This window comes from Xenopus laevis, chromosome 2L (genome assembly GCF_017654675.1).
Source record: "Xenopus laevis strain J_2021 chromosome 2L, Xenopus_laevis_v10.1, whole genome shotgun sequence".
In the NCBI taxonomy this organism is placed as follows: Eukaryota; Metazoa; Chordata; class Amphibia; order Anura; family Pipidae; genus Xenopus; species Xenopus laevis.
The window spans coordinates 59,590,891-59,614,416 of NC_054373.1; the positions used below are offsets into that span (position 1 = coordinate 59,590,891).

The 23,526-nt window shown below is 39.5% G+C and overlaps 1 protein-coding gene and 1 long non-coding RNA gene across 3 annotated transcripts in view; one reads left to right on the forward strand and one right to left on the reverse strand.

Moving 5' to 3' along the window:
• The window catches only part of hivep3.L (HIVEP zinc finger 3 L homeolog), a 95,999-nt gene that overhangs the window by 22,037 nt on the left and 50,436 nt on the right, over positions 1–23,526 (forward strand). The window lies entirely within an intron of this gene.
• LOC121399922 lies at positions 11,861–14,346 on the reverse strand. Its single transcript, XR_005965351.1, has 2 exons — positions 14,258–14,346; positions 11,861–13,158 (listed from the first exon to the last, which is right to left on the reverse strand). It is a non-coding gene; the product is annotated as an uncharacterized LOC121399922 (long non-coding RNA).

Here is a 23,526-nt window from a genome sequence, read left to right on the forward strand (position 1 = left end):
TGCTTGGGTGTGTCATTCTCTGCTTGCCCAGTGCTGCTTGGGTGTGCCATTCTCTGCTTGCCCTACGCTACCTGTGGAATGTAAGCCTGTTACGGGTTTGTTCTTGGGTTTTGTCAGCATTTGGAAATTGTTGTTAAGGGCCCCTAAGGTATTTATTTGTGTGTTGGGGGGTTGTTGTATTATCCACAGGGGAGGATGAGGCATATGGATTTAAGGGTATGTTTTTAACATGACTTAAATTTTTCACATATGAGTGATGAGGTATTTCCCTGCAGTGAGCACCAACCATTTGGCTTTTTGGTGTGCTACCACTGTTAATGTGGATATGATCTTAAAAGTTCTTGTGGTAACATAGGTGTGGTTTAAAAGGGGTAGTGGCCAACACTGACTTCCATTATCGGCAATCCACTATATAGGCCAGTAAAATTTTGGCCCTTGGTACCACATAAATTGGACAGCACTGCTCTAAACTGTTCTACAGTGATCCATTTAGTTGATACATTTCTTATCTTTGTCCCTGCTGAGCAGAATCTCTGGGTTTCATTAAAGGCAGCTGTTAGAATTGATACAATAGTTGCTAATACTCCAGAGATGCTGCTGAGAAGTGTATCAACTAAATGTTATGAAAGTGTAACAGTTCAGAATTGCACCTGAATTACTGAGCTGCCAGACTGCAACTCCAGAGACAGGAAAAACTGTAAACTTAGATTTGAAAAAAAACCTGTAAAAAATATATATATTTTATTTTTATTTATTTCTGGGGGACAGTCTGAAAACAATTGCACTGAAAAAAGTGTTTGGAAGGTGAAGAACCACCAGTATTCAAATCATATGACCCCAGCAAAGATGTATAGAGAGTAAATATTATAGAGGTTGAAACATAAGTAGTTACACCATATTCTGGAAACTCTGTATGGCAGAAGATCGAATGCTTAAAGGAAAACTATACCCCCCAAACAATTTAGGTCTCTATTAAAAGATACTGAGTAAAACAGCTCATATGTAAAACCCTGCTTCATGTAAATGAACCATTTTCATAATAATATACTTTTTTAGTAGAATGTGCCATTGGGTAATCATAAATAGAAAAAATAAAAAATAAGGGGCGCCCCCCTGAGATCGTAAGATTCACTGTGCACACATACAAACCACATGTTAGGTCACATGAGCCAATTAACAGACAGAGTTCTGCCTTTTGCTTCCTCACTTCTTCCTGTTACAGATGGGGGCCGATTCATCAAGAGTCGAATATCGAGGGTTAATTAACCCTCGATATTCGACTAGGAACTAAAATCGTTCGACTTCGAATATCGAAGTCGAACGATTTAGCGCAAATCCTACGATCGAAGGATTATTCGTTCGATCGAACGATTAAATCCTTCGAATCGAACGATTCGAAGGATTTTAATCCAACGATCAAAGGAATATCTTTCGATCAAAAAAAGTTAGCCAAGCCTATGGGGACCTTCCCCATAGGCTAACATTGAGTTCGGTAGCTTTTAGCTGCCGAACTAGGGGGTCGAAGTTTTTCTTAAAGAGACAGTACTTCGACTATCGAATGGTCGAATAGTCGAACGATTTTTAGTTCGAATCGTTCGATTCGTAGTCGAAGTCGTAGTCGAAGGTCGAAGTAGCCCATTCGATGGTCGAAGTAGCCCAAAAAACACTTCGAAATTCGAAGTTTTTTTAATTCGAATCCTTCACTCGAGCTTTGTAAATGTGCCCCTTAGAGTTGTAGTATTTCTGGTCAGGTGATCTCTGAGGCAGCACAGATAGAGTCACGAAATGGTGGTTCAAGGCAAGAGATGTAAAAGGACAATATTTATGTAAATATATATTCCAGTTTGGTAAGATTCTTTAATATGTCATTCAATTTGATATAAACTATCTGTTGCTTAAGTATTCATTTTGGGGGTATAGTTTTCCTTTAAGTGGAAGCTTAATTCACCTGTCTCCCTAAGAAATAATCCCAAAACCTATTTTATGATGGTAGTTAAGCATAATAAACTTCCATTAAACTATATACAATTTTTTTAATCTTGTTTCTTTTAGTCTTGAAATTCACAATCACATTAAGCAGGCATGCAACATTTTGTGGACCCTGTTACTAAGGCAAGATTTGCATCATGCCAAAATCTAGTTTATGCACCAGAATGGGGCACCTGATACCCATGGCCATGCATTGGTTACACAATTAGGAGAGGAATTAGGGGGAATGTAAGGAGTGAATGACATCTAGGAAATGCAGAATGGAAAGTGAAAGTAATATCCTGCTCTATGCTCTATGCATATTGTCCACTTTAACAGATATTATATATATATATATATATATATATATATATATATATATATATATATATATATATATATATATATATAATCAACCATATTATAGTCACACTAGACATTAAGCCCGTTAAATGAACGGGCGCTAGAACATATGTAGAAAATTCGCCAGAGACGGTCCATGGGGCACATGCGCAGTAGCGCCAGAGACGGTCCGCGGGGCACATGCGCAGTAGCGCAATCCCACGGACACAGGGACTGGACGCAGAGACACTTCAACTTTATTATATAGGATTGTTATGTATATATCCTAAATGTTGAAAGTACTGTAAAGCAAAAGTTTGAATGAAGAAAAGGTAGAGCAGAGAAGGAATGACTACTGCAAGCTGAGTAATGCTGCCTTTAGTATGTAGTTATGCATTAATTTTATCACATCTTTCTATTTAACCTTTAACATTTTGTTTAATGTAATACAAATAATAAATGCATTGTGCCAGCTTGTCTGGGATTGTCATGCATTCTGCTGTGAAGTCATCATGGCTTGCTAGACTTAGGTATATAAATAATAAATAAAAATGCAAATGTATTATGCATAGACATCCCAATTAATAAAATGACTAGGAAAACATGACATCATTGCTATACATTTTTTCAGGTCACTTCAAACACCTATAACGTTAAAAGAACACTTATTTTTCATTTCCTTGGCAACAGGTAAACCAACATTAGTGTCTTATATGGCAGAAGAAACAGTGCAACATATGGGGTGCTGAAAAAATGGATATTATGGGGTGGAACTGCTATAAGATTTTAAAGTGAACATGCAAACATGAAAGGGTTTTGAATTCTAATGAACATTTACAACATGGAACATGGAAGATCAGATTTTGTAGCATCTTCTGCTGTCACATGTGGTTGCATGGCGAGACTTTGTGGGACAGACAAGTTTATCCAGCCATTCTCTTTGTGTAATTTAGCCCTTAGGAGATGTATCTGGGTATGTTTTCAACAAAACGAGGAACCATGGATTATATGTTGAGACATATTATTGTCGTTCAGGATAGCAGCATGTTATCTGTGGCTGACATTTAGATTTTTGGAAATAATATTTAAACATGTAATATTCATTTGGCAGTGTTCTTCATCATATACCTTTTTCCTTAAAAAAAATATAAATATATCTCCAGAGTGAAGCCTCTTACAATTAGCAGCAGCTTCCAGCATCTTCCAGGCAAACTCAGTGCGCGTGTGATCAAAAATATGGCAGCCAGTAGCAACCTCATTAGGAGGCTGCTCTCGGAAAGCTAAAAAAATTTAGAAAACCGATAGACCACATTTGGAGAAGTCATGAAAACGATTTGCTATATTGGAAATGCTGAGCGATTTATATGTTAGGTTGATATCCAAAAATAGGTTGACCTATTTTTCCCTTGTTCAGTTTTCATTTAGCATATGTATGTCTGTCACGTAATGAAGCGAAGGGCCGTATTTTTTCCTTGTGCTCCAGTTTGATGCCAGTCAAACAGCGCAGAGTTTTGGGTGTACCCCTGCAGTAATGGATGCTCATGTGCCTTAAGCCTTAAGAACTGGGACATCTTGATAGCAGTGCCCAGGGCAAAACAGACTTTATATAGCCAATTATTTATATATAATATTCTGTAAATGTAAAAGGTATGGCCTTCAGCTGCTGCCAAACTTCAGCTTAAAGACCACAGGGTTGAGCAACACTGTTGCTACTTTCCCCTGCTATAGCTCTAATGCCACTGTTCATTCCCAGGTTCTATAATTTTGTCCGTTACTATAGGTGTTGCCTGTGTAGGTAAGAGGTAATCTTTCTAGCTGCTGCTCTATGTGACATCACTATGTATGTGAACCAGATTTTCATCAGTGGGTTAAAATCGCTGCTGTAGGAAGCCCCTTAATATGTTCGCAATATATCCGAACAACCAAATTTCATGTCCATGTTGCTCTGTGTCTATCTTTAATCATGTTTTATGTATGCTCTTATAGTGGTGGTTTGAGAACAAGGCCTAGTATCTTGACCTTTTGATGGAGTGGTCAAAACACTAGCAACCAATAGGAAATTTTCTTTTCATAGGTGACTGGTATATTATAATTGCTGATGGGTTACTGCACCTGGCCAAATGTAACATCTTTTATAACAAAGCACCATTAGAAATATGTAGTGATCACAATAAAATAATACTCTGGTTGAGTGTGGTCTCCCTCCTGCCATCATGAAATTGTTCAACCTGATAACCCAAGTCACGCCCCAAGTGCAACACATCGGAAACCTGCATTTATTGCACTCAAGGATAGAAAGATTTTGGGTGAAAGTGAACAAGCAAGTACCAGTTTCAACTTACATAGCCCACTCCCATGAAACAATGTACTGGTATGTAAGAGAGTTCCTATAACTGTTAGGTAATGTATCAGCATTTGTTATAGTGCAGCACTGCGCAATTGATTTTGTAGAATATCTCCCCTAAGCTGCTCCCAGGAAGCCAGGAAATTTTCGAGTGCAAACCACCGAAAAAAATTCGAACATCATGAAAGCTATTAACATCTTCAAATGGCTTAAGGGACCACTGCCATTGACTTCTACATAACCTGGACAGATTTTAGATGGTGTATTTTCAGGCTGTAGCCAGGGTCGGGGTTTAATAAAACTAGAAAAAATTGATTTTTTTTTTAAAAAAAAAAATCTTGAAAAAATTTAATTTTTTAAACCCAAAAATTAGATTTTTGACAAAAAAAAACCCCTCAAAAACTCAAATCTTCATGGAAAAAAAACCTCAATCCTTAATAAATCTGTCCCTTAGGGTAGCTCTTTAACAAAACCCAACAGCTAATACTGCATTATTAGTAATACTGCCACATTCTTTAAAGTTATATGAACATCAGTTTGCTTCAACTGTACAGAGTTTTCCTTAATGAGTTTACAGAACAGTATTACAGCATTCTCTTTGTACAATCCACAGGTCAGCAGGGCAGAGTTCCCAATCACACAGCCAGCAGATTGACATTACCTGATTATATCCATACTTGGGGTAGTGAATCCAGTTAACTGTTGGATAGAGACTTTCTCCCAGGTAGAGTAAACAAGCAGAGATTTGTCACCCACAATAAATCTGCTCTTCTCTAGTCTACTGCTACTAATTTCCTGAACATGCGCTCCCACCAGCAATAATATAAAACGTTGGTGGGAAAACATACATGTTGCTTCAGTTTTGCAATGTAGTCTGAAGTTGCCTTGCAAGAAAACTTTGCAAAACCAAAGCAACATGTATGTTTTCTCAATGGGGTTTTACATTATTGCCAGTAGGAAAGAATTTCATGTGTGCCATCCGCCTTACTCAACCCCTGCTACAACAAAAAGACCATCCCACTTCCTAGACCATCAGAACTTTGTTTCAGTGGAAGGAAAGTTTTGCCAGACCCACAGGGTTAGCTGGTCTGTCTATAATGCAGCTGGGTAATATTGACTAAGCTCTTGACTGTTAAGTCTTTTTTTATGCTGACACTATTGGACAAGACATAAGCACATTTCAATCGCCAAACAACATGCCCTTCTTCTTCTGAACATTAGTCACAATCTATTGCTTAGATTCTGCTAGCTTTTTGGCATGATTTCACTTTAATACTGTCAGGAGGGAGAGCCACATGCTGAATATGGGGGCAGATTCAATTAGCTGTCACCTTTTCCAATTAGTGCATAGCTCTCCCTCCTGCTGGTTTAAAAGTGCCTCCTTCCAGATAGCTAATGACATCCATGTCACATTGATAAGCATCTTTTACTATATGGCATAGTCACATTTTATTACCACCAGCAAAAAAGAGAGCCAAACAATGACCTGAAAAGGGCATAGCAATGAATTGGCAGCTATCTCAACAAGAGGAAAGGGAGGCAACTCTTATAACAATGCCCCAATTTTAAAAAGGTAGTTCACTGCTGGAAAATTGTATATTAAAAGGAAAAGGGCACAACTGAAGTGAGGGCTTAAAGCAGAGCATAAATGCAAGAGGATAAGGGAAAATTATAGTGGGTGGTGAGAAGGAAACAAGCAAGAAAGTTTGAGGGTAGAGTAGTACGAATGGAAGAATGGATGAGCATATGAGGAAATAGGGGTGGGAGTCAGAGGGATATGTGAGGTAGCAATTGAAGAGGGCAGTATAAAACATGGAATGTATAATAAATAAAAGGGTCCATGGAAAAGGGGAGATTATAAAACGGTAGATGCATAAAAATTAGGATGTAGGGATATTGTTTAGGAATAATATCCCCCACATGTGTTGAGTCAATCAGGCCGCAATAAAACCTCAAAGTGTGGGTCATGGGCCAATCTTCTTGCATGGAATGTGTGACATATTCATCCATTCCCTGCCTTCTCCAGTGATACAACCACTGGAGAACTATGCCTCTGATATTATTAAGGCTAATGCCAGATGGGTCTGATCTCGGCCTGTTGAAAAAATGCAGTGTTTGCCTTCACTTGGACTGATGCAATGGTTCCGGTTGCAGGCAGGTAAGCAGCAGATTGCAGCACAGGGTTTGATTCTTGGCCTTCGTTTTTGCAGCAGGCCAAGTTTGAGCCCTGTCTGGCATGACCCTATAGGGTGCAGGTCAGTATAAAGTGCCCTGGATACCTTCTGCAGCTGTTGCTACTATCTCTTAGAAAGATGCCAATTCAGATTCAAAGGGATCTAGGTGCACATTCGCCCCACACAGGGCTCTGCCCCTGTTCCACCACACCTTTCGCCCTGCTGTGCTCCCTGCTCCACTACTTCAGACAAATATTAAACCCAACTAACCCATGTTGCTGTGGATTTCATAGATTGATCTTTTATTGTGGATCGGAGATATTATTTTGTTATGATTCTAACTACTTCCCTGAACCACTCGGCCATATTGGGGGTTTTAGTAGATCTCCTTTGCTTTGAGATAACTGCCCTGGCTGTCTGAATATGAAATAGATTTATTTTTTTAGGCTGACCTGGCATCATAGAAAGTAGTATAAATACTGGGCCCACAGGCATCTGCTTTTTGTACATATTTGTTGACTAGTGTCCAGAATGGTTGGCTGTTCCTGCAAGACCATCACATGAGGTGCCTTGTTTTGCATTACATCTCCAGCAAACTGGGTAAATGCCAGGAAACATTTGGCGTGTTAACTCCAGGCAGCAATATGATCTAGCATTGATTTTATAATTGGTTTCTTAAGTAGCTTTGAAGAGGTTTGAGCTAATACGAGACATTTGCTCCAGTCTACCAGGGAAATGTCTATGACATTTCAGTTCCCCATTTGTTTGTAAATTTAGGAATACCTTTGTTTCCCGCTGATGAGTATTGCATATATTTTTGAGATTGAGTTGGATTGACCTTCCTAGTTTAAGCACAGAATATTTAAGTTTTTTAGGGGAATATTCACATTTAGGTAGTCTTTGAAACCAAGCTGAGTTAAGAAGGTTGCCATTATTGGCTATTTGATGGTTCCTAGTTTAACCACTAATATTACAGTGGACAAAAAAAAAATGAACCTTTGCTGTAATATATGTGAAATCATCCACAGGATAAATATGTTTTAGATCATTCTATTGTCTGCGTCTGTTACTGTCACGTAAATATAAAAACCCACTGCCACTGTGGATCAGTGCTTATGTTTTTTACTGTGTTTGTCATGCTATGGCTAGAGGGGAGATTTTGTCCCACGGCTTCTCTCTGTCTTTGACGCTGTGTGAGATTCCATGTGTAGTAAAGCAGATGCTGGCGAACTGCTGTTATTATGCTCTGAATATGACAGACAGAGCTGGAGAGGTGGGAGGTAGGAAAAATCATGCTCATATATGTTTTGCAGTGTCTTGTATAGCTCACTGTTTATAAATGGTAATACAATCAACCTAATTAGGACTAAGATGTATTTATCATTAATGGTTTAATAGTTTGTTCTTCAGAAAGTATGTGCTGCTGTTTTCCTGCTAGAACTGACTGGTAAGGTTCAGAGCTCAAGCCACAGGAATAAGTTCATATGAGGGTAGAGTTTTTTCTAACCTTTTGTTCAGGACCCAAAATTGTGTTTGTCGTGAGTCCCCACTTTGCCTCGTAATACCAGTTCATGGATTTGTCATATTATTTGGATCTCTGAAAAAGGTTGAAAAACGCTATTGTAAGGGATTGATTTTGCCTGCTTGAACTCTTTTACCCTGTTCATTTCACTGAGCAATGAGCAATTATATATATATATATATATATATATATATATATATATATATATATATATATATATATATATATATACTGTTCTTTTTATTTCAAAATAACTTGTAAAATTACAATCTTTGTGCGAGAGCATTGTGGAAATTCAAAGTCATTAAAATGTAAGTGTGTAATAATGTGACCAAAATTACATCCAACCACCCTTGATAATGTCATAAACCCAGGCTAATTTTGTGGGGCTAATTTACTTACATAGGTGCTAAATTGTGCTAGTCGCAGTAACGACCACCTCAAATAATGTAATCTTTATTTCTAGCCTGTGCCTTCTCTGATTACTTTTTGTACCTCTGATCATTTCCTCTTCCAAGTCTTTTCTTTAACACTGAACCCCATGACACACATCCACACTTTATGTATTACTGTCACTGCCCTGTTGTTTTCATACCACAATTTATCAGTCATTGCCACCACTTATGTGTTCAAGGACGCAGAAAGCCCAACAAGCTGCTTTTGTCAAAGTTGCTGTAATGCTTGCCACAGCCCTGCACATTTTTGGTATGCTTTTGCACCACAGTGATATCATGTGGATATCTGGGCCATAGCACACGAGCATTGCACTTGACATAGGGGTCATTTATTAACACTGGGCAAATTTGCCTGTGGGCAGTAACCCATAGCAACCAATCAATTCTTGGCTGTTTTCAGGCAGCTGCAGGTAGAACAATGAATGCAACAATTTGATTGGTTGACATGGGTAACTGCCCACGAGCAAATTTGCCCAGTGTTGATAAATGACCCCCATCTGTTTGTACTTCTGGTGGAGAGAATATACTGTGCACTAGGAGAGCAGCTGTATAAAAGCTATGGGTGGGACCATAAATTTTGGACTATGGCTGTATAAAACTGTATTTATATTATTAAGCACTTTCTACAGAATTCTCTGAATCCCTCCTGAATAGGGAAGAAAAATTATTTAGTCCCACTCTTCATAGTCTGTACTTGAGTACAGACCACTAGCGTATACTGAGCTTAATATGCCTCTTGCTCTGGAAAATGTGTACAAAAAGAAGTTTCAAACACAAGTCCAGTTGAATGTTACTGCTTATCAAAATGACCCATTTAGCCAAACCATGTTCTGAGGTCTATACTTAATACCTATATTGAAAAATTAAAAAACATTGAACAAAAACTGCGGTCGAGGAGAGGCTTCTCTGCCAAGGTGCTTGGCATTTTGAATATCAGAATAACTACAAGGAAAATCTAGAATCTCAGGTTATTATAGTAGAGGAAAAAGGACAGATGGATGGAGCCAGGCTATTATGCTGATATATTTGGTCTTAATAGAGTCACTGTAAATTAGTGGGACTCCAGTGTGTGACTTCCAGCCAGCTTCATTACTGATCCAGTAAGGAATCAGCAGGGGAGGCTGAGCAGGTGCAGTGTGTGTGTCTCATACAATTCTATAGTGCCAGCAAATAACACTGAAAATCTTCTCCTTCTCGCATGTCCTAGGATTTAGTTTGATAGTTTTGTGTCTTATTTTAAATCTAAACATACATTTTACCCTGTCTTCAAATGTTATTAGATGTATAAAACATGGAGAGAAATATGGATTACCAGTCCTAGTGCTTTTTTTCAATAGCTAATGAACCAACAACACAACCATTTAGAGCAATCTAATAATAATAATAATTATTATTATTATTATATGAAAACTTTTTCATGATTTATTAGAATAAAAACATTTTACATTGTTGTTGCCTCTCCCTTTTTTTGGCTGACAACTAACTATTTAGTCAGGTATTCATGGACTACCAGTGCACAAAATGTAAATGTAGACATAAATGTAAGCACTAACAAATGATATGGTACAAAACAGCAATGCTCGGTGCAGATATTTGATTTACCAGGATCTATGCAATTGTTAAATGGTCTGAAATGGGTATAAACCTAGATGGTCAAAATGTATTGTTCATCTTCACAAACAGTCTGAACAAGCAACTTGCAAGGCAAGCAGGATAGAGCTGTCGTTTCTGTAATTTCCAGGTCTTCCTCAGTTTCAGATCTCCAAAAGCCTCTGTCATGTTTCTCCAAAAGCAAAGTCGTGTAGCTATGTTGTGGCCTGCCATTATTGGCCACAGGACTTTGGTTTCTGTCTCGCTGCCTCTGATTACCAACCAAGAACATGCTCAGTAAAAGCCAGGATAAGCTGCCATTGTGCATTGACCTGTTTAGTGTAACAGCAGCAAAAAAGAAGGAACAAGTGATGTGTCCAAATATTTGAGATACAGTATTAGGGATCATGGCTGTCTTCTAGAATTCTTTTAGGATTTTTATGAGGGGCAGGGGTACTGTACAGAGGCTTAAATAGAAATTTCATAATGAGGGGATAGGAGGGAGAGTTTATTTATCTTTTAAATGTACAGGTATTGCCTTCCAGACTTTCTCTTCAGAATGACTACTACAGCTGGGATCACAAGCCTATCCCTTGAAACTGCTTCTCAAAGGGCCTATATATGTAGAGATAGTCAGCCAAAATCAGCCAAACATGCTCATCTGTATTGGAAGTGGAATAAAGCACATATAGACATAAAGCATAATGTTGTGTGCTTTTATAGTACAGGTATGTGATCCGTTATCCGGAAACCAGTTATCCAGAAAGCTCCAAATTACGGAAAGGCCGTCTCCCGTAGACTCAATTTTATACAAATAATTCCGAAGTCGTTTCCATTTTCTCTGTAATAATAAAACTGTACCTTGTACTTGATCAAAACTAAGTTATATTATATAAAATTATAAATATATAAATTACAGAACGATCCGTTATCTGGAAAACCCCGGGTCCCAAGCATTCTGGATGACAGGTCCTATACCTACCTGTACCTTGTACTTGATCCAAATTAAGATATAAGGACTCCTTATTAGTAGCAAAACCAGCCTGTTGGGGTTATTTAATGTTTATATGATTTTCTAAAAGACTTAAGGTATGAAGATCCAAATTATGGAAAGATCAGTTATCCGGAAAGCCCTAGGTCCTGAGCATTCTGGATAACAGGTCCCATACCTGTAGTAGAGAAAACAAACCTCTACAAGCAACATACATAGCATAATAGCAATGGCAATATAGGCAGTCTTTATGCTTTATATATTCTCTAGTGCTTTAAAGAGATTATACAGCATTCAAATCCTTTTCCACTTAAAGGCTAGGAGAAAGACATAAGAAAAAGCAAAGTACCTCAAAAATACCTCAGTGTTTCAGTGTGTAAGAATTTTATCATTAACACTATTTTTTGTAAAGCAGCAACATATTCCACAGTGTTTTACAATAAAGGGGTGTATTCATGAAGTATGCAAATTACATACAAATACCGACAGATGTTTATTACTGTAAGAAACGATACTTTGAGGTAACAGTCTGTGTGAATGTGCATGCATATTTGTATTTATCCTTTACGGTCCAGTTCCTCATTTTACTCATCAGGACAAAACCCACCAGCCAAAACTGTGTCTAGCAATTTACATATACATATGGAAAGTAGAAAGATTTTACTATGCAAAAGCCTAAATAAAAGCCTAGCCTATAAGATCGATTTCACATTATTTGATGCACCCTAGGGTGCCTAGAGCTGGAATAGTATTCATATCATATTACAGTTTACTTACTGTTGTCTATTGTAGGAAGATGTGAGAGTGTATTAAAGAATACAATTAATGGTAGTCCTGTTGGGTAGTAGTGGACAAATATATCTACTCTGCTCCTCTCTCCTTATGCTTTCCATATCCCTTTTCATATATTCCTGTTGTTCGTTTCACTCCTTTCTTCCCCACAATTAATACAATTTATCTCTTTCAACTATTAACAGTTCATGAGACTGTGTGAAATTCTCCATTATCTGTGACCCTGCACTTGTTTCTGGGCATCACTGAACCTGCCCTATTCCCTTGTGCTATGTGTGCATTTTTGCTCCAAATTTCTACAATTTATAGACGTGCATAGACTGTAAGCAGCTAGCTATGAACAAGAGAATGTCTATAAACATATCTCTGCAGCTTTCAGTCCATGCACTATTACCTATGAATATATAGGAATCAGAAGAACATTATATAGTGATAAACATTGGACACTGGTGTCCCAAGAGCATTGAGAACAGTCATTCCAAACCTATTATATCGTGAGACACAGGGACTCAGCAACCCATAGCAACCAATCAGTGATGAGCTTTTTCCAGCCAGCTGCAGGTAGAACAATGCAAGCAATGATTTGATTGGCTGCCATGGGTTACTGCCCTCGGGCAAATTTTTCACAGAGTTGATAAATGACCCCCACAGTGAGCTCTGGTACATAATAGACCCCCACAGTGAGCTCTGGTACATAATAGACCAAAGGTTGTGGATGCAGTGAGAGACTGTTGCCACTGACACTCAGAACAGCACATCACGACTAACTAATACCGGAAGCTGTAGCATTGGAGATGTCTAACCTGCAGGAGAACTGAGCTGTGACTGCAGTGATTAGGTGGCAAATTCAAATTGCCGTCACTGTACTTCTTGTCAGACAAAACAGTGATTATAATTAGATAGTTGCTGTTCAACTAGTTCACTGTTGCTGCATTAGCACCAAGGTCATTGTAGATATACAAGCTTCCTGGAGTTCAGGCCTGCAGTAGAAAAAAAAACAGAAGACAGAACTAGCACTTGTTAATAGTAAGCAGTAAAACAAATAAATAGTAAGAGCAAAACCAGCTGTACTGTGGCTGCCTTCTCCTTCTTTCTTATGCACAATTACTTTTCACATTGACTTTCAGCTCTCCCATTCCTTATTCTGCTATTTCCCCAGATCATCACTCCCCATTTTTCCTCTCCCTACATCTTTCTCTTCTCCCTTTCTCTCCCTTTCTGTGTTTTTTTTTCCTCATGCAGCCATGCCAAGTCTCTTCCTTTTTTTTTCATCCTAGCATACCTCTTATTCTTACCACCCCTGTCTTTTATGCATCTTCTCTCTTTCCTGTATAACCTGCACCTTCTTCCTCTGTTACCCTCTAAGCGATCAGTAGCCTGTGGAGCATTTAGCAAATAGCATAAACCAGCTGTAGTAAGTAACTTTTCTATTACTGGGCATGCTGGAGTTGGATGACTTGCTTTCCCAAAGAGGGATTGACCACAGACATGCAAATAAGAAATCGCAAATGCAAGGCCTGCACTGCTGCAGTAGTATTATTTAAAGGCAGCAGGTGGTACAAATTCAGGGGGGAGCGAGTACACAGAGAACACCAGAGGTGACGCACTAACAGGAAGAGAAACCATAACAAAGGGAGTTGTTTCTCTATGATCAATAAGATAGGAGTTGCAATTACAGCAAGGTGGCAACCTTAAATATAAAAGTGAAATGTAATATGATCTTATTGGAAATAAGGAATTTTAGAAATATAAATCTGTACCCATCAACAGTGTCAGACTCTGATGCCAGGGGCCCACCAGGAAACCTGAGACTGTGGGCCGACTTTCCAAACTATTATTCCTCCTTTCCTCACTTAACCTCTTTCTTCTCCTAGTCTTTTATATCCACTTACTATTCCTATTCTTCCATTATTAAGCCTTTTTTCCCATTAAGAAATAGGGAATGACCATGAAATAGGCCAAATGTTTAGAAGCAAGAGGCCCACTGACACCTGGGCCCACCAGGGTATCCCAGTGGGCCAGTCCGACACTGCCCATCAAGATCATTATTATTATAAATAAAATATCTTAAATATCCACCTTATAGCAACTTGTCTTTCTTAGTTCTCTTTATGTTGCAGTTGGAGTCAGATTGTAATGGTAATCTAACTGAAAGTCCGTGGTCTCTAATACATTATATAGTAGAAGAAAGAGCACATATCAGTACATAGTACACAGATATTAAAAATAAATACAGGTATGGGATCCATTATCTGGAAAACCGTTACCAGAAAGCTCTGAATAATGGAATTGCCTTTTCCTGTTGACTTCATTTTATCTAAATAATCCAAATTTTTAAAAAAGATTTATTTTTTTCTCTGTTATAATAAAACTGTTCCTTGTACTTGATCCAAAGTAAGATATAATTAATCCTTTGTAGCCAAAACCAGCCTATTGAGTGTATTTAATGTTTACTTGGTTTTCTAGTAGACTTAAGGTATGACACTACAAATTACAGAAAGATCCGTTATCAGGAAAACCTCAGGTCCCGAGCATTCTGGATAACAGGTCCCATATCTCTATAATGCTTAACTGTGCCATATATTACAGTTTGTGTCTTAATTGCAGATATGTGTAAAATCATAGTGAAGAATGCAGTGGAAAATGAGAAATGATCAGGATTTAAATATAAATGCAGTTAATAATTGAATAGGGAGTGTACATGACTAAAGTATATCTTGAAAGAGAACAGCGACGTGGTGACGTGGCTAGGTAGAAACAAATAGTTTAACTCCTTAGCTATTTCCAACTGTAGATTTTATATATATATATATATATATATATATATATATTTCGGCTTCTCCACTGAAGCCTTTCTCAAGAGGTGTGCACAGTGCAAATAACAGTCAATATTTAAACACAAAATGGCGCCAAAATCCACAGTATGACGTCATGACCTCATGTGGGCGTCACCCAGTGAATGAGTATAAGTAAAGTGTACTAAAAAAGCATTCCCCCTATATGGTTGTGCTAATAGCATCCAGCATCATAGGAGATCGAATAGTAGCTAAAAAGAAAACATTCATTGTCCCAGTGTGTTGGAGGTCTTAACAAACATTGTGCAGTCAGAATCAAACTAAGTGATCAATGTGCGCTGTGGTACTGATCATCACTTACCCCCAGGGAAGAGCAGAAGAGGCAGAAGGCATTCGCTCCGTGTCGCCTATAATGAGGGAGACGTAATACACATCGCAGCAGGGCACCCCCTATCGCAACACCGCAAACCAACTGGCCGGCTCCTGTTAACGGTCAATACCGATCTCCCAGTGAGTCTCTGCCTCTGGACCCGCCTCCTTGTCAGTGTCGGGTAGCGCCTATTCATAACATCTGTGCGCACCGTCTGTGCACGATATTCAACTCGTTGCCGCAGCACACATTCAATTACCATCACACGCTCAGGGATTGAAGCTAGGGTGAGAATACATCACACTCTGCTCAATTCCCCCTGCGTGATCATCTTGGCAGGCGAGAGTGTTTATCATAGCGTGAATAGTGCAAAACATTCAGATGCCCTGAGACTGGGGAGAGGAGCTGCGGCCATTACACTCACTGATGGCTCTGTGTGGTTATTCGCTGGCTCATGTTTACTGGGTCTACGGGGTGTCCAGCTGTTGGTTACGCCTTACCTGCCCAAGGCCTGTCCATCAAAAACTGCCACTCCTTTTATGTCTTCCTGGGGTCAGAACATAACCAAGATGTACTGAAGTTCTTTTGATCAGATACTGTGAAAAAATAAAAACAAAAGCAACCTTGTAATTACAGCTTACATGTTCGAAACACTCTAAGAATAAATGAAATAAAAATGTTTCCACATTTTTGAATAATGTTGCAAGAAGTATATCTATAACATTGTCATCAACTGATACTATTTGAAGGGAGTAAAATAGCTACATTAATGGAAAGTCTGTTTAAGCCATTAGTGTGTCCTACACGGACATTCCCATAACCCCTTATACGTACTGTCAATAGAAGGGGGACATTGGGAGAGTCTCATTTAGTCCCCTCGGGGCCAATGTATCCAAAGTAAAAATCCACATACTCTCTCTCTGCAATAACAAGAGGCCCCTGTTCCCTCCTCTCTTGGGCATCGGTACATGATCTATTATCATGTGCCTGAATTGCGGTACTGTATGCCTCATTTTGAGCCAATGTCTGGGAACCGGTTGTTCCGCTTTTCCTGTGGTCAATGCGCTTCTAATCGCACTGCGGTGATTGTTCATTCTTTCCCGGTAAGTTGTAGTGGCTTTACCCACGTAATAAAGTCCACATGGGCACCAGGCCATATATACAATATGATCAGATGTGCAAGTTACTCTGTGTTTGATTTTATACTTCACCCCCGTTCTTGGGTGTGTGAAGTAAGTGCCTTGTGACATACCCCCACAGGTCAAACAGTTTATGCATTTGTAGCAACCAGGTTTAAGGGGACGGTCCAGCCAGGTGCCTCCTTTACTTGCCCCCCCATTGAGGTTTTTGACCACCAGCATGTCGCTTAGGTTACGACCTCTCCTGTGGGCTATCATAGGTGCCTTTTTTCCAAAAAAAGGTAAGTCCGCATCCGTGCTGATAACTTCCCAGCGGTCCTTCAGCGCCCTTCTGATCTGTGGGCTGGCCTCTGTCCACTCTGTCAAAAAAATGGAATCCAGACCCTCTTTTGGCGTTTTCACCTGTTTCTGCAATAGATCTTCCTGGCTGTGGAGACGGGCTCTCCCCAGTTGCTGGTTAATTAGGGCCTCCGGATAGCCTCTGGAAGAGAACTGTTCCGCCAGGGTAGTGAGTTGTAGTTCTGCCGTCGCCCTGTCAGAATTATTTCTGATCACTCTGAGGAATTGGGAGTAGAGAACCCCTCGGGACATATGCGGTGGATGGTGGGACTGTGCTTGTATAAGGCTATTCCTGTCTGTGGGTTTTTTAAAAAGAGTGGTGCCTAACCTGTTGTCCTGTATGAATATACTCACGTCAAGATAGTCAATCTTATGCCTGTCGTACGTCATGGTCAACTTTATTGGAGAGTCCAAGTTATTGAGAGCCTTGTGGAAGTCAATAAGTTCTTTCTCAGTTCCCTGCCACAGCAAAATCAAATCATCAATATAGCGTTTATAAAACACCACCTTCCTCCCTCCCAGAGGTAATAGATTTTGGTTCTCAAATGTTTGCATAAATAGATTAGCAAAGGAAGGAGCTACGTTTGAACCCATAGCTGTCCCGGATATTTGTAAGAAGAAAGAGTCATTGAAGGAAAAGTAATTGTGTGTCAATGCCAGATCTAACAGAGCAATCAAAAATTCTGTGGGTGGTGGCCCCTGGTGTGTAATGGAGAACTTTGTAATGCTTCCCTACATACCTCAATGCCACTGCTATGTGGAATGACCGTATAGAGGCTCGAGACATCCATAGTCACTAGTAAGCAATCTTCTGGGACCCTCATTTCCCTTAGTAAGGTAAGTAAATGTGTTGTATCCTTCACATAGGAATCCATATTCTGTACCAGGGGCTGGAGGTAAAAATCCAAATATTGAGCCACAGGTTGAAACAGGGAGCCTATTGCTGAGATGATAGGACGCCCTGGTGGTTTGGACAGGGATTTGTGAATTTTTGGTAAAGTGTAAATAAATGGAACTTTTGGATATTCAGATATCAAAAAATTACTTGTATGGGTGTCAATCCATCCCGCAGTGACGGCCATCATGATCAGGGAATCCAGGCTTTTTTTATATTCCAACGTGGGGTCTCTTATTAAAGGAATATATGTATTATTGTCTGATAGTTGTCCTTCTAGCTCACTTATATAGTATCCTTTGTCTAGCAGGACTATTGCTCCCCCTTTATCTGCTTGTCTTATAATCAATTCCTTATCTTCCTTCAAAGTTTTTAGGGCCCCCCTCTCCTCTTTAGATAAATTTGGAAACATCTTTGTCTTTCTTTGGTGTATTTCTTTAGAATCTCTACTTAATAGTTGGGAAAAAATGGAGATAGCTGGGGCTGTATTGGGGGGCTCAAAGGAGCTTTTACCCCTAAATGCCGATGATCCTGTCGTGACCTTGTCCTTATAAAAATCGCGTAATTTTAGTTGTCTCCTAAATTTATGGATGTCCTTATAAACTTCAAATGGTTTGGAATAATTGGTAGGGACAAATTTTAACCCTCTGTTTAATAGTCTAGCTTCTCCCATGGTTAATTGATGTTGGGATAGGTTCACAACTATGTCTTGCTCCTCCCCCTTCTTGGTGGTTTGCCTTCTATGTTTTTTGCCTCCCCTCCTTGTTTTCTTATGTTTCCCCTCTCTGTCCCGGTGGGCGTAATGGATTGAGATGGGGTGCCCCCTAAAAAAGACTGCGTAGAGGGCCCCTGTGTACCTGGGTCGGAGTCAGTCGAATCTCCTGAACTGTCGACAGTGGAGAGGGAAGTGGGTTTGTACCTGTGTAACGGTCTCTTTCTTTTGTCGTCAGATAGTCCTAGCAGCCACCTATATACTCTTTTCTGCCTATAGTCTTCTTTCACTGTCAGCAATTTCCTTTCCTTAAATGAAATTAAGTCCTGTTTATATTTGGTGAGATTGGTGTCTATATTCTTGATCCAATCTACAGATTTATCCTGAGATATCTGTAGTAAGTGGTGAGTCTCAAACTCTGAGATATCCTTCTGGGTTTGTTTCAACTCAGTGCCCACAAATTCAATTACCAACAATAAAAGATCAGAAGAGCATTTGTTTAATATCTTACACCACTTGCTGCAGAACTCAGTGTTGGATCTCCCTAAAGTGGGAACATTTCTGATTCTAAAACCCCTGGGGATAACCTTCTGTCTATGGTAACCAGAAAGGTAGGTTCCATGTAGCAATAAGTCAGTTTCCCTTTTTTTGAGATTTAATAGGTTATGATACAAGTCCCGAGGGGTCCTACCAGAGACTTCAGTGTCAGGAAGTTCACCAAACAGTATCCTCTCAGCGTCCTCAGGGGTGAAGGTGTGCTCTCCAGATGTGTCTACTTCTAAGGCTGTGGTGGTGCATTCCATCCTCTGTCTGCATAGGAGCAATGGGACAACTTCTTATGACAAAACCAAGCTGTAAGGTTGTTGTAACCCTGTGTTACACCAATCTCTAAAAAAGACAATATGGTCAATTTGTAGGAAACATGGGAGTCAATCTTTTTGGTGCTGCCAGATAGGATAGAATGTGCCCTGGTCGTAAGACTGGGTACAAAAAATTCCTAAATCATATATACACAAAACTGGAGCACTCGTTATATAACAACAACTGCCTGGGTGCAGAATTCAAAAAATTATGTAAACCAAAATGCTGTACAAAAAACGCACAACCAGGTCTTTGCAAAGGTGTCCAAAAAACCAAAAATTTTATTTCGACGTTTCGGCTTCTCCACTGAAGCCTTTCTCAAGAGGTGTGCACAGTGCAAATAACAGTCAATATTTAAACACAAAATGGCGCCAAAATCCACAGTATGACGTCATGACCTCATGTGGGCGTCACCCAGTGAATGAGTATAAGTAAAGTGTACTAAAAAAGCATTCCCCCTATATGGTTGTGCTAATAGCATCCAGCATCATAGGAGATCGAATAGTAGCTAAAAAGAAAACATTCATTGTCCCAGTGTGTTGGAGGTCTTAACAAACATTGTGCAGTCAGAATCAAACTAAGTGATCAATGTGCGCTGTGATACTGATCATCACTTACCCCCAGGGAAGAGCAGAAGAGGCAGAAGGCATTCGCTCCGTGTCGCCTATAATGAGGGAGACGTAATACACATCGCAGCAGGGCACCCCCTATCGCAACACCGCAAACCAACTGGCCGGCTCCTGTTAACGGTCAATACCGATCTCCCAGTGAGTCTCTGCCTCTGGACCCGCCTCCTTGTCAGTATCGGGTAGCGCCTATTCATAACATCTGTGCGCACCGTCTGTGCACGATATTCAACTCGTTGCCGCAGCACACATTCAATTACCATCACACGCTCAGGGATTGAAGCTAGGGTGAGAATACATCACACTCTGCTCAATTCCCCCTGCGTGATCATCTTGGCAGGCGAGAGTGTTTATCATAGCGTGAATAGTGCAAAACATTCAGATGCCCTGAGACTGGGGAGAGGAGCGGCGGCCATTACACTCACTGATGGCTCTGTGTGGTTATTCGCTGGCTCATGTTTACTGGGTCTACGGGGTGTCCAGCTGTTGGTTACGCCTTACCTGCCCAAGGCCTGTCCATCAAAAACTGCCACTCCTTTTATGTCTAACTGGGGTCAGAACATAACCAAGATGTACTGAAGTTCTTTTGATCAGATACTGTGAAAAAATAAAAACAAAAGCAACCTTGTAATTACAGCTTACATGTTCGAAACACTCTAAGAATAAATGAAATAAAAATGTTTCCACATTTTTGAATAATGTTGCAAGAAGTATATCTATAACATTGTCATCAACTGATACTATTTGAAGGGAGTAAAATAGCTACATTAATGGAAAGTCTGTTTAAGCCATTAGTGTGTCCTACACGGACATTCCCATAACCCCTTATACGTACTGTCAATAGAAGGGGGACATTGGGAGAGTCTCATTTAGTCCCCTCGGGACCAATGTATCCAAAGTAAAAATCCACATACTCTCTCTCTGCAATAACAAGAGGCCCCTGTTCCCTCCTCTCTTGGGCATCGGTACATGATCTATTATCATGTGCCTGAATTGCGGTACTGTATGCCTCATTTTGAGCCAATGTCTGGGAACCGGTTGTTCCGCTTTTCCTGTGGTCAATGCGCTTCTAATCGCACTGCGGTGATTGTTCATTCTTTCCCGGTAAGTTGTAGTGGCTTTACCCACGTAATAAAGTCCACATGGGCACCAGGCCATATATACAATATGATCAGATGTGCAAGTTACTCTGTGTTTGATTTTATACTTCACCCCCGTTCTTGGGTGTGTGAAGTAAGTGCCTTGTGACATACCCCCACAGGTCAAACAGTTTATGCATTTGTAGCAACCACATATAGGGTGTGTATATATATATATATACACACCCTATATACCCTATATATATATATATATATACCCTATATATATATATATATATATATATATATATATATACCAAACGGGAAAGTTGTGCTCACCACTAGTTTTTAAAATCATTAGGCGGGGGTGCAATGAGGGTGTGACCACAAAAAACATATAGACAAATACAAGATTCCTCTGCACTCAACCCATTATCAATATATTTAAGACAACGACATTTTGTGCATACTGCTACTGAAAAATGCCTTACCCTTTAAACAAAACAGGGATTGTTTGTCCATATATTGCAATATATTTAAGCTGGCCAACTACGTCAAAGTCATCCCATATCTGGCCAGTCCTATGCTCAATTTTCATCTGATTCATTAAGAATTCTATGGTTTAATTATACATTTTATAAAAGGGACGAATACGTTTTACCTGCAACTTACTAGCTGCTTTCAAAGTAAAACTCCCAAACAAGAATGTTCCTTGTACCTAAATCTCAAAATTATTGTCTCAAATAGAAGTCCTCATCATAAATAACTAATCACACTGACTTAAACTGTATATTGTGCCCTGTGCAGTCCAGATTGTTGCAGGTAGTTGAACCTGTGTATGCGGTTGGTATGACTTTAGCTACTGTTGAGTGGGAAGGGATAAAATAAATGTATTGTTATGTTAAGACGAGTGGGTGTATGATGACTTCATTTGATCCCACGTCTCTGTGTCATTGTCATGTTGCAGCACTGTTAAACTTCCCCATCTTACCACATCCGCATAACTATGTTATCATGTAGAGCTATTTCTCAGGCAGCTAAATATAGAAATGGGTTAGGGTGTGCGTGGGCACAAGATAGCAATGCGGGGGTGGATATCTAGCTATATATAGATACTTCCTCTCTACTGAAGGCTAAAGGGAGCCTGGAAATACTTCCGTAATCAAAACTACTCTCTGTGTAAGCTGTTCACTATGATTGTACTGGTTTCATTAGTTTAAAAGTTTAGTTTAGAAGAGCAGTGCTTTTACAAATATGCATACAGATAGGGTTATATGTCTATGTGGTCTTTACATAATTTGGAGCACTTTGCCTTAAAGGAGAAACAAACCCCTTTCAGGGATTCAGATTCAAGAATTGGAGTTCATGGCAGCCATCTTCCTGGTCTTCGTGACTTCCGGCGATTTGGCAATTTCCGTAAATTTCGGTGCATGTGCATTTGTCTTGAACCGGGAAATTGCTCCAACTGCACATCCGCCGACACACCGGTCTCAATCTCAAATTACTGAAGACCCGGAAGATGGCTGCCGTGAACTCCTATCCCTGAATCTGCACCGAGGGGTAGATAAAAACGTTTCCATCAATATAAAGGTTTTCAGTACCCCCGTACTAATGTAAATTCTGCTCATAAATTGTAATTAAGTGCAGCGTCATACACTGATCTTGCAGCCCATTTACAAGGGCCAAATGTTAAAAAATCTCCCTCCATTGTCCTCTGTGATAATTCCTGACTGAAAAGTGCTTGGGCTTTCATGCAGTTCTTATAGGGGATAATGGAGGGTGAATTTTAGGAATTTTGTTCTCTTGTATTTGGGCTACTGATAAATGCAGCAGACTAAATTCCTGTTATTGTCCAGTGTACTATTGCTCTAAATTGCAAATTATGTGCAGGATAATTTATTACTGGAGCTTTGAAAAAAAGAAGAGAAGTTATTTAGGTTATGTTCATAGATTTGATATTGATGAAGCATATATGCTGCATTGTGATAATGTGTAGGCTTCATTATAAAGTATTTCCACTTTCGCTATTTAGGTTTCTGGATTACACAATTACATTTGCCTTTCAGTTTACATTGCAGCTATCTGACACGTTTTTGTGTAAGGAACAACTAGAACCTCCAATCTTTTAAAATTAGATAGTAAGATATACATGTCATTCAAAAGAGACAGGTTTAAATTAGATTGAGCCTCTATTTTATTTATGAAACATGTATTTGTTTCCCTGGAATTTATTCTGTTCTCTCTGGGATGTCAAATTTCAGAGACATTTATATCTTTTTCCTTTTTCTTTTATGTCTTAATAAAACTTATTTTGGCAAAATCAAACAAAATAGCTGGGTTCTATGGTACTAGATTATAGGTAACAAAGTATACACCTCTGCACATTCATACACTGAAACAAAGCTCAGTTTGTTACTTTGCCTTTTTTTTATTCTTTGTCACATTATGATCAGGACTACAAGGTAAGTAATGGTGAAGCGATGCGACTATCGGATGAAGACGCAGCGTGCAGCGACACGATGCGACAATTGA